The sequence below is a fragment of the Nansenia antarctica genome (assembly GCF_963989245.1).
Source record: "Nansenia antarctica genome assembly, chromosome: 8".
Taxonomy (NCBI): domain Eukaryota; kingdom Metazoa; phylum Chordata; class Actinopteri; order Argentiniformes; family Microstomatidae; genus Nansenia; species Nansenia antarctica.
The window spans coordinates 2,774,297-2,785,805 of NC_137678.1; the positions used below are offsets into that span (position 1 = coordinate 2,774,297).

General features: G+C 44.2%; 1 pseudogene across 1 annotated transcript; it reads right to left on the reverse strand.

Moving 5' to 3' along the window:
• Window positions 1-4,341: 4,341 nt before the first annotated feature.
• Window positions 4,342-6,525, reverse strand: LOC308163452 (choline-phosphate cytidylyltransferase B-like; annotated as a pseudogene). The gene is made up of 2 exons: window positions 6,516-6,525; window positions 4,342-5,354 (listed from the first exon to the last, which is right to left on the reverse strand). The product of its transcript is annotated as a choline-phosphate cytidylyltransferase B-like (transcript).
• Window positions 6,526-11,509: the final 4,984 nt, after the last annotated feature.

Below are 11,509 nucleotides of genomic sequence, written 5' to 3' on the forward strand. Positions count from 1 at the left end.
ACAGAGGGGTCGCTGGAAGACTGCAGGAATGACAGATGTTGATGTCATTATATTACGCACGGCATGCTCGTACTGTATGTGCACAGTATGCGGAGGCAACATACTGTACAGCGCTGGCCTCTCCCTTCTGAAATAAAGCATTTATACTGTGACCGTAATTGACGTCTTGCCGTGGAGCCACGTGCGTGTTCATGTGTGCCCACATGCATGCGCAAACCGCGGAGGCGCGCTCGTGTTTCAAAACGTGCATGAAGTCTAAACTTAAGAACTTTTCAAACCACTTCTTAGCGCTAGGAGCAAAGTCAGATCGCATAATAGCAGGGGCGCCTAGTGCACTTCATTAACATATGAACACTCCCACAATGAGTAATATATGCACGGGAGTATTACGTCTTATGTGTGGGCGCCTATCGACACCTGCATAATAGCAGTAGCGCGTATGAAGCGCATAATAAGGGTGGCGGTAGGTCTTAACCTGGCGGTTCGTCTTAATTAAGACTTAAGACGGCAAGTTAAGAAGTGCATAATAGGGCCCTAGGATTGCTAGAGCAGGCTGGAGGAGACACAAAGGCTACTTTGGATTCCTTCATGTTTAGGATCAAGGAGCTGGCGGGAGCAATAAAGAAAGGGACAAGAACTGAGAACATCGCAAAACTGATTGCCTCAATCAAGACAACAATGTCTGATCAGGGACCAATCAACCCAGGGTTCAACAGAGGATTGAGGATGTTGAGGGAAGATCTTCTCCCTGTTGCCATTGAGAAGTGGGACAGTTTAAGTGAAGAAAACAAAGCACAACTTGGGTCAATGTCAAATTTCTACTGCAAAATGCACCTTGTTGCAAACCTGGAGGAGGAAGCCAAGAAAGCCTTGAAGAGCTTTGAGGACGTCGTTGTGCAGGAGGGGAAGAACACCCACAGCTTCACCACCAATGAAGCAGGAGCAGTGCGTTTAGTCCGAACAGCATGCAAAGCATTCACCGTAAGAGGCTCTGATGAAGCGGGCATTCCACACCTTCTGGAGGCTCATCTAGCTCCTCTTAATAAAAAAAATCACATGGTGACTTTCATTGGCAACCGAGTAAACATCCTCTGCTACAATGCTGCTGCAGTGTACTTTCATAGAAACCACATCATCGACTTGATCCAGTCACTGCCGAACCCAAACCAGCTCCTGCGCTCCATTGTGGTAGATGTGCAAGGGAAGGCCCACTTGGCAGGTGTTAGAGCACTTGGCATCATAGATAAGATGGTTACAGGACCATTCTGGCGGCTCATCTCTCAAAAAGGCAAGAACATCCTCAGCCTAAACCACCATCTGTTGGATATGAAGATCCAGTTTGAGAGATGGAGCCGAGATGCAAGTCCACTCCTGGAAGCAGAAGCCCTATTCAACGAGGAAGTTGTTGAGGTCCACAAAGATGATCTGTACGAGGAACTCTTCAGTGAAAGTGGCGATGAAGAGTTTCAGGTGATTTTTTATATTGTGCATCTGTCAAATTTAAATATATTGAATGACAACTGTACATAGACCCTACTGTGTGTATGAGTACAAACATACTACACGCGTGTGAGCATGCATGCACAGTACAGTCACACTCATGAAACACTGTCACACTTGTACCCACACACAGTGAAAGATTATCCCATGAAACGCGTACATGGACTGATTGGTAAAGAAAAGAATTGCGAGAATTAAAAAAGAAATAAATAATTATTTTGTAGGTTTTGACAATATCTGTTATGTGTAACTGCAAATGTCAAGATGTAGCATGGTCATTCTGATATATTTGTATTTATTCCCCTCAGACCATGACACAGGAGGCCCTGGAGCTGATGATGTCTGGGATGCTTATTCTGTTGGAAAGGCAGGCTGCAGATCAGCTTCCAGGAGGAAAGTACTGGGATCCCTCAGAGGAGGTGAGGGCGCATGCTGGAAATGTGCCAACAACAAATATTGTGTCAGAACGTGACTTTGCCATCCTCGACATGCTGGTGCGACAGAAGCCTTCTGCTAGGACAATGTCGCATGAAGCCATGATCATGTGGCTCCACAATGGCACGGTGGAGTGGCTGGATAGCCTGCCTCCTGAGGAGAAGGAGGAGAAGATGAGCCAAGCCAGGAGAGCTTCTGGGGATGTCCTGCAAAGGTATAAGGAGAGGAAGGAGAAAATCAGACAGCACAGACAGGAGGTTCTTCTGAAAAAGCAGCAACAGAAGAGAGAGAAAGAAAACAAAGAACTAAACAACAAGGTCATGCTGACAAATAAAATAACAAAATTGGGTGGTGTATGGTGTTCAGCAGCAGAAATAGATCACCAACTTTCAGCTCTGGCTACTGAAAGAGAAAAGATTCTAGCCTTGGTGACCCAGCTGCAGTTCCACAGGTCTGTCCTTAAGGCAAAAGGAGCAAAAGAACTGTTCCAGCAGTCGGTCACAAGAGATGGGAAATCTCACACTTTCAGCTTCAAGGAGCTTCGCCTGAATGTGCTTGAAGTTCTAAAAGAGAACCAGGTTGTTGAGGAGACAGAAGAGAATCAACAGGAGCCTGCAATAACATACCGCAGTGAGGAGGAAGTAAGGAAGAGGCTAGAAGAGGAGAAACAGAAATTGGCAAAGAAACTTGCTGCAGCCAGAGAGAAGAGACAGAGGATCCAGCAAAAGAACACCCTGACTGAGTTTCTGGAGAATCCAGAGAGGTTAGTGGGGAAAAGAGTCAGCCACAATTGCTGTGAAGAAGGTGACCAAACTCCAGTGTGGTACCTGGGTACAGTACTACAAATGACTCAGTCCAAGCCTAGTGCCCTGAACACAGTGTACACAATTAAATATGACGTCGGTGACACTTGGGAGTTCCCCCTCTTAAAATACTTTCAAATTGGAGACCTCAAATTAGTGGACAATTAGTATGCTGTTACCATAATTAGTAATCCTCCTGCTTCCTTTGTTTAATTATTCTTTTTATGATCTAACCTAAAAAAAAAATCTGTTTGCGTCCTGAGTGAGTGAGTGAGTGAGTGAGTGAGTGAGTGTGTGAGTGAGTGAGTGTGAGTGTGTCTGTGTGTGTGTGTGTGTGTGTGTGTGTGTGTGTGTGTGTGTGTGTGTGTGAGAGAGAGAGAGTGATTTGGTGCTAATTGTTAAATAAAACATTATTTATTAACTTGATATTTCTTCATTGGGTCTGCAATCTTTGCAAGCGCACTTTTCAATGCTCATTTGCATACCCAAATATGCTCATTTGCATATTTATTATTACGTTATTTTATAAGTCAGTAACAATATTATCAAAATGTGCCCTTCAAAATGAAACAATAATGTTAGTAGAGGATTCAAATGTTGAGCTTACTTGTCACTAGTTACAGATAACGAGTGCCTAGTTAGCATATTGTGTACTAATTAGCATATGTTTAATTAGCATATTCAAACATGACTCACATGGAATATAATATAAATTATTTTGCATTATTATTCAAAATGTGATGTTGATTGGATATTCCTATCTTGAGATATTTAAGTTTATACATCTCAATAGTAGTAAATGTATGCCATTTTACTGCCATTCCGTAAGACATAAATACATGAATTAAATTGCATTGTTTCTGGAAGACTTTAATACATCACATGGTACAGACAGATAAACTCAGAAAACAAGTCTTATTTAATAATATAAGAGCATAACAATAGTCAAATAACATGTTATAGCATATTCACATTTATTTATTTTTAGCTTTTTTCTATCCTTTATTTATTTTGGTGTCCCATTAAAAAAGCACATTATTTTTAAGTTGTTACTATATCTTTTTTTAATTCCACCCCATACAATTGTTTAGAAAAACATTTCTAGTATCAAAGTGAACAAGTCATTCACTAACCAAACAAAATTGATCTAAAGGTCAAGGCCCAGCTTGAGGAAGGGACCTCCACTTCCTCTTCCTTCACCACAATCTGGCAAGAGGCATTGCGCTGCTGGCACTCCACTTCCTCCTCTTCATCATCACTGCTTATCACCACAATCTCCTCAGGCACATCATCATCATCATCATCAGATATGATGATGAAGGGTGGAGCAGCATGATTTCTAGACACCCTCCCCAGAGGAGCCACAGTGGAGGAATGACCTAAGAGCATAACAACAGAACATAACATGATAAAAGCATATTCACATTTATTTGTGTGTTATTTATTAGTGGTTTATAAATGCCTTATGGATGAAAGTTATTATAAAGTGTTAATGTGTGTTAATATGTTACAACAAGGGAATCTCAGCGGAGCCTCCAAAATGTAACCCTCTCCTGAGGTACTATTTCAATAAATTAAGATATAACAGGATTCTGAGTCTTAGCTATGACCCCTCATCCACCTCACTGCTGCTGAGGGAGTTTGAGGGAGAGGCACCCTTAGGGGAGGAAGGGGGAGACGAGGGCCAGTCTGAGGACGGCGATGGGGAGCGCCCCCTAGTGGGGCTGCTGCTGGGAGAAGCACGGGGAGATGCGTAGGGAGACAGAGCCTGGAGCATCCGGCCACTACTCTCCTGAATGGCATGCCATGCTCCGTCTACACCGAACAGCTCCAGGAAATTCCTGATGAACTCGCGTGATTTCTCCACCCATTTGTGGATGAGGTCATGGCTCTTCTCCTCCACACTGGGAACAAAGTGCTTGGACACCTCCTCCACCGTCCGCACCTTTTCCTTCATCTTATCTACCTGGTTCTGCAGAAGGAATTTCTTCTCCGTCATGAAGCCAACATTGAGCTCTCTGGCTGTGTAGCCTCTCTGTAGGTTGCGTCGGACGTACACATCATAGTCTCTCACGATGCGAGTGATCAGGTCAGATGTAGAGATGCCGTCTGTCCTCTGTGTGGCCACGAACATCCCTGCTTCCTTGATGTGTTTGTAGACATCCTCTGATCCTTATGTTTCTTCAGCAGGGCTGAGGGTCCAGGGAGCATCCCGGACCACCTCATCCACGTAGCGGCAGTGCCTCAGTGCTTCGTAGCGCTCGCCTTCTGTCATCACTGTGTAGCCCTTAAGCTTGTGTGTGAGTTCATCACTGCAGACTCCCACTATCAGATGTGTGTTGGGGAACAAGTTCTTGGCTTGCATCAAAGCACGAGCATGCCCAGAGTGGAAAAGATCAAAGATCCCATCAGCGTAGACTCGGACTGGTCGGTGTGCTGCCGTGCCCCTGCGGGCTTGGGCGATGGTCAGTTTTTCGTGACGGACATCCGACTCGAAGCCTGTGTCCTTCGCAAATGCGGCAGGCTCTTTCAGAGTGGTAGAATGGTGGAGGTGAAGCAGATGCGGTTGAGTTGTAAGATGAGTTGGGTTGACGCGTTGCACACACGGACTCAGTCCTGATGGCGGCAATGTTGATAACAATCCTCTGATTCAGTCTAGGGTACAAGTTGCTGCTCCGGTAGCAGGCAGAACGTCCCCGGTTTGGTCGGTGTACACGGTACACGTTTATCATAAAATGAAAAATAACAAACCGGCTAAGCCCTTTAAACTGAAACAAAACCCGAAATTGCTAAATGTCAAACAGTAGTCCAAACTTAAATCACAAAATAGTCGCACGCTCTCCAAAACACACAGCCAACTCTGCCACAGGTGTCTGTTGTCCTCTCAATCATTCAATCATCTGTCACCCCCTTGCACTTCCTCAAACTCTCAACATATGACTTCTCAAGTGATCTGATTGGCTTAGGAGCACATCCATCAAACAAACAAGCCTTTTCTCAAAAAATACAAAATAATGAAATGTGGAAAATACACACTTTTGGCCCTGACCTTAACACCTGCAGAATCACTTAAACAGTTTACTGTGACTGTGTTCTCCACGCTGTCTGGAACTGTACCTAGCTGCCTGACGCTAAAAGTTATTTCAACAGCAGCGGAGTTTAGCAGACAGGGGGATTAGTTAGCTCGCGCATCATGTGACCCCCCCCCCCCCCACACACACACACACAAAATATTTATTTAGCAGATCTACACAATTCACATGGATGACATATTTTGAGAAAAAAACAGCTAATTTAGCAGAAAGGTGACAAGTTTGCACCCCTGGTTCCCATACCCCAGAGGGAGGCAGCTGGAGAGAATGATGGAGGAGAGGAAGAAAAGGATGCATGCCACGCTACTGGAGGGTTAGCACCAGCAGTGCTGGACACAGCTGTCAGCCCAGACGAGCCACTGCAGGCTCCTTACCTTCTGCCCTCCAGAAAGGGAAGAAGATGGAGGAGAGGCTCGACCACAAAAGAAAACCAAGCTCCAAACAGAGGCGAGGCTAGAGACCACGGCGCTGGTGGTTGGTACATGGTGTCTACAACCATGCCAATGCCAGTAGACGTGTGCGTGTGCGTGTCGAGTGTGCGTGTGTGTGTGGGCGTGCAAATCACACCATTATGCCCAGAAGAGCGAGAAATACCTCCCGCACCACCGTCCGTCCCAGAGGAGGGGAGGCCGGAGGAGGGGAGGCCTCCCGCCCCGTCCGTCGCCCCGGAGACTCTATAACGTGCTGTCAGCCATGATGGCGTACTTTGGCATGATAACGGGCATCCTCATCGGCCACGACAACATCTGCATGTGGATATTTGCCCTCACCGCAGGGCTCTTCATGTACGTCGCTCTGGTGGACATGGTGAGTCACATGATCCCGAGACTTTGTTTATTCATAGGCACTAAGAGAGAGGCTGGGGGCCGTAGCCGGTACTACTAACCTATGCTGTTCCCATACCCCAGAGGGAGGCAGCTGGACAGAGTGATGGAAGAGAAGGATGAATGCCACGCTACTGGAGGGTTAGCACCAGCAGTGCTGGTACCATGCTCCTGTCCACTGCCACATGGTCTGGAAACGTCCTTCTCTGGCTTCTGGCTCAGGCGTGGCTGCAGAGGGCCCCTGAAAGAGGTGTTCTTCTTCCCTTCGGAGAACGGATGCGTAGAACACCTCTTCACTCCTTCATTGTAACCAACACTTTGTTCCACCTTTCCGTTCAATTACACTATGTCAGTGCCCACAATATCAGTGTCTAATTGTGTTGAGAAGAACCTTGCTTATGGAGTCTTTGCTACATGCCACGTCTTGAGCGAGTGGCTAATATAGGTATTAATCAAGTAATAATCCATCTACACTAGGTAAAAAAGGCCGGTTCAGTGGTGGGAAGGAGCCTGGACTCTCTGGGGACGGTGGTGGAGAGAAGGACTAGGAGCAAGCTGCTGTCCATCAGGGACAACCCCAACCACCCCCTCCATCATGTCCTCGCTGGGCAAACCAGCAGCCGCCGCAGAGGGCGGTTCATTTCGGTACGCTCCAGGACGGAGCGATATAAAAAATAATTTATCCCGGCTGCACTAAGACTGTTCAATGGCAACTAAAGTAGTAGTCGGGGTCAAGGCTCCTGAATCTGTATTTATTTATTTATTTTAATCATCATCACTTTTTAGTATTTTAATATGATAACTATAGCCATCTTTTTATCCACTTTTCTATCATGATCTCACTGTTTTTTATATACTATACATGGCTGGCCCAATATTGTTGTCTGTCCTTTATGTTGTGTTGTCATGTGTTGTTTTTAGAGAGTGGCGTGGCAAAATGAATTTCCCCACGGGGATAAATAAAGTATAATTGAATTGAAAATTTAATTGAATTGATTGTAACCAACACTTTGTTCCACCTTTCCGTTCAATTACACTATGTCAGTGCCCACAATATCAGTGTCTAATTGTGTTGAGAAGAACCTTGCTTATGGAGTCTTTGCTACATGCCACGTCTTGAGCGAGTGGCTAATATAGGTATTAATCAAGTAATAATCCATCTACACTAGGTAAAAAAGGCCGGTTCAGTGGTGGGAAGGAGCCTGGACTCTCTGGGGACGGTGGTGGAGAGAAGGACTAGGAGCAAGCTGCTGTCCATCAGGGACAACCCCAACCACCCCCTCCATCATGTCCTCGCTGGGCAAACCAGCAGCCGCCGCAGAGGGCGGTTCATTTCGGTACGCTCCAGGACGGAGCGATATAAAAAAATCATTTATCCCGGCTGCACTAAGACTGTTCAATGGCAACTAAAGTAGTAGTCGGGGTCAAGGCTCCTGAATCTGTATTTATTTATTTATTTTAATCATCATCACTTTTTAGTATTTTAATATGATAACTATAGCCATCTTTTTATCCACTTCTATCATGATCTCACAGTTTTTTATATTCTATACATGGCTGGCCCAATATTGTTGTCTGTCCTTTATGTTGTGTTGTCATGTGTTGTTTTTAGAGAGTGGCGTGGCAAAATGAATTTCCCAGCGGGGATAAATAAAGTATAATTGAATTGAAAATTGAATTGAATTGATTGTAACCAACACTTTGTTCCACCTTTCCGTTCAATTACACTATGTCAGTGCCCACAATATCAGTGTCTAATTGTGTTGAGAAGAACCTTGCTTATGGAGTCTTTGCTACATGCCACGTCTTGAGCGAGTGGCTAATATAGGTATTAATCAAGTAATAATCCATCTACACTAGGTAAAAAAGGCCGGTTCAGTGGTGGGAAGGAGCCTGGACTCTCTGGGGACGGTGGTGGAGAGAAGGACTAGGAGCAAGCTGCTGTCCATCAGGGACAACCCCAACCACCCCCTCCATCATGTCCTCGCTGGGCAAACCAGCAGCCGCCGCAGAGGGCGGTTCATTTCGGTACGCTCCAGGACGGAGCGATATTAAAAAATCATTTATCCCGGCTGCACTAAGACTGTTCAATGGCAACTAAAGTAGTAGTCGGGGTCAAGGCTCCTGAATCTGTATTTATTTATTTATTTTAATCATCATCACTTTTTAGTATTTTAATATGATAACTATAGCCATCTTTTTATCCACTTCTATCATGATCTCACAGTTTTTTATATACTATACATGGCTGGCCCAATATTGTTGTCTGTCCTTTATGTTGTGTTGTCATGTGTTGTTTTTAGAGAGTGGCGTGGCAAAATGAATTTCCCCACGGGGATAAATAAAGTATAATTGAATTGAAAATTGAATTGAATTGATTGTAACCAACACTTTGTTCCACCTTTCCGTTCAATTACACTATGTCAGTGCCCACAATATCAGTGTCTAATTGTGTTGAGAAGAACCTTGCTTATGGAGTCTTTGCTACATGCCACGTCTTGAGCGAGTGGCTAATATAGGTATTAATCAAGTAATAATCCATCTACACTAGGTAACAACGGTAGCTTAGCTAACCTGCCACAGCCAGGTAAGTAGTCTAAAGTTGGTAGCTAACGATATATCGATAACAGTCATCGTATTGGTGACCGTGTTTCAAACAATACAAGTTACCTAATGTTAGCTAGCCTGACTAGTTCATAGGTATGCTGGATTTTGAAATAAGCTAATCTAGCTTGAGACAGACCTAGCAGTTAAAAGTCGTTATTTCAAATATTGTGTTGTGGGCGTCACTCCTTTAAGCGTGGAACTACAAGCCAAAATTAAGATTAATAAATTGTATTAATAAACAATTTAATTTGTTATAACTATGGCTTGTGTCTTTCTATTGTACAAACGAAATAAATCTTTAGCTTCCATAGCCTGGTTTCCCCTGCTTCGGCGGGCTACTTTATCTCCGCTGAGGTAACTATGGTTAGCTACGAGTTAGTTATAACTTACACCACCTTAGGGGTACGTACATATTTAGTAGTTACTAAGGTCTACGTGATAACTAGTGTGCTTGGTGCAACCCGTTCAAGTTTAGTAGTGACTAAATCTTGATTTAGTAAATACTTACGCAATAAATAGGGTTAGTTTGTACTTAGTAAGACATGGTGCAACCAGCTCCTGGAACATCCCTAGTAACTATATGGGGCTAGGTGCAATTGCTATATTGTTTTAGATAAATTATTATTAAATTAATATATTACTTTCACAACTGACTAGCCTGCAAATAAACGCATTCATTGCTTATAATTTAGCTACCGCCCCACCCCGACGCCACAGGATGCTATCTACAACACCCATCCCCCTCCCCCGGATGACACCCATAATCAGTTGATGCTCTAACAGTCCCTGCTTCCATAGAGTTGATACCATTGACATTCCTGATATAAAGCTGGGACTCTCAACTCTTGCTATCCCTGTTCATATCAGTAACAGAACAGTTAATTGCAAGTCTGAATGCTTTATACACCCCTCAAATTTAATTTCTATACCCTGCCACACACAGCCCACACAGAGACCAAACACAAAACCACTCAAGCTAGCACTTTTCAATGCCAGATCCTTAGCTAATAAGTCTCTCTTAATCAACGACTTGATTAGCTCCTATGAACTAGATTTCTTATTTATCACTGAGACCTGGTTAGATAAAGATAACAAGACACCAATTCTTATTGAGTCAGCACCCCCCAATTTTAGAACCTTAGATGTCGTTAGATCCCACAAAAAAGGTGGTGGAATCGCCTCTTTCTTCAGAGACAGTTTTAACTGCAAACAGAAATCCTTTGGGGAATTTTTATAATTTGAACATCTTTCAGTTGTTTTTAAATGTTCCACTCGAATTATTTTTATAATTTTATACAGACCACCCCAATACTCTACTAGCTTCTTTAATGAACTTACAGAGCTTCTCTCAGAATGTTACTGTTGCTGGGCTGAAGTAAAAGTCTGCACACCCACGTGGTTCGACAGGATACCGTTTCCTGTTCACCAATTTTGACTTGTTAGAGTCTCCGTAGAAACCCAAGCACATGTCAAACATACTGCAATATCCTTCCGCGGCCAGGCAATAGTAGTTAAGATATGATTTGCCTGATCAAAGATTGCGATTACATGTTACAATTTTAAACACAATAATACTTTACATTTAATATATCAGCAATTAGTTATGCTGTTATGTTGAGAATATACTGCTGAATAGATCGAGTTGTGTTACTTACTCACTGAAAATAGTCCGTGCCAGTATAAAGGCTCGTGTCTGCGTCATCATCGGTCTTTTCATTCCAGCCTCGTGCCTGACGGGCTGATTACAGACAGGTGCTGAGGTGTTGGAGAGAGACTGAGAGAGGCAGAGAGAGCTGTACTTGTTCTTTATTCTTTATTCTTTAGAAAATACTCGCTCAGCACGTCAGTGACGTTGCTGTACGCCAATTAAAAACATATTTACAGCCGTTCCTCTGTAAGATGTACACACGCCATCCAAAAACCTTTGCTCCCTTCTCACTGGAGCTGTGCGGGTGGCTAGAGCTAAACAGTCCACAGATACGAGCGACCACAACACACACACACACTGTATGGAAAGTTTGAGCGGCAGTGACGGCCGCGCGCTGCACTTAGTATTTATTCTTGATTATTTTGAACGTCTCGTTCAGCCCGTCAGTGACGGTGCAGTGTGTTAGCCCGTCTGTGACGGTGCAGTGTGTTAGCCCGTCAGTGACGGTGCAGTGTGTGTGTGTTAGCCCGTCAGTGACGGTGCAGTGTGTGTTAGCCCGTCCGTGACGGTGCAGTGTGTGTGTGTTAGCCCGTCAGTGAC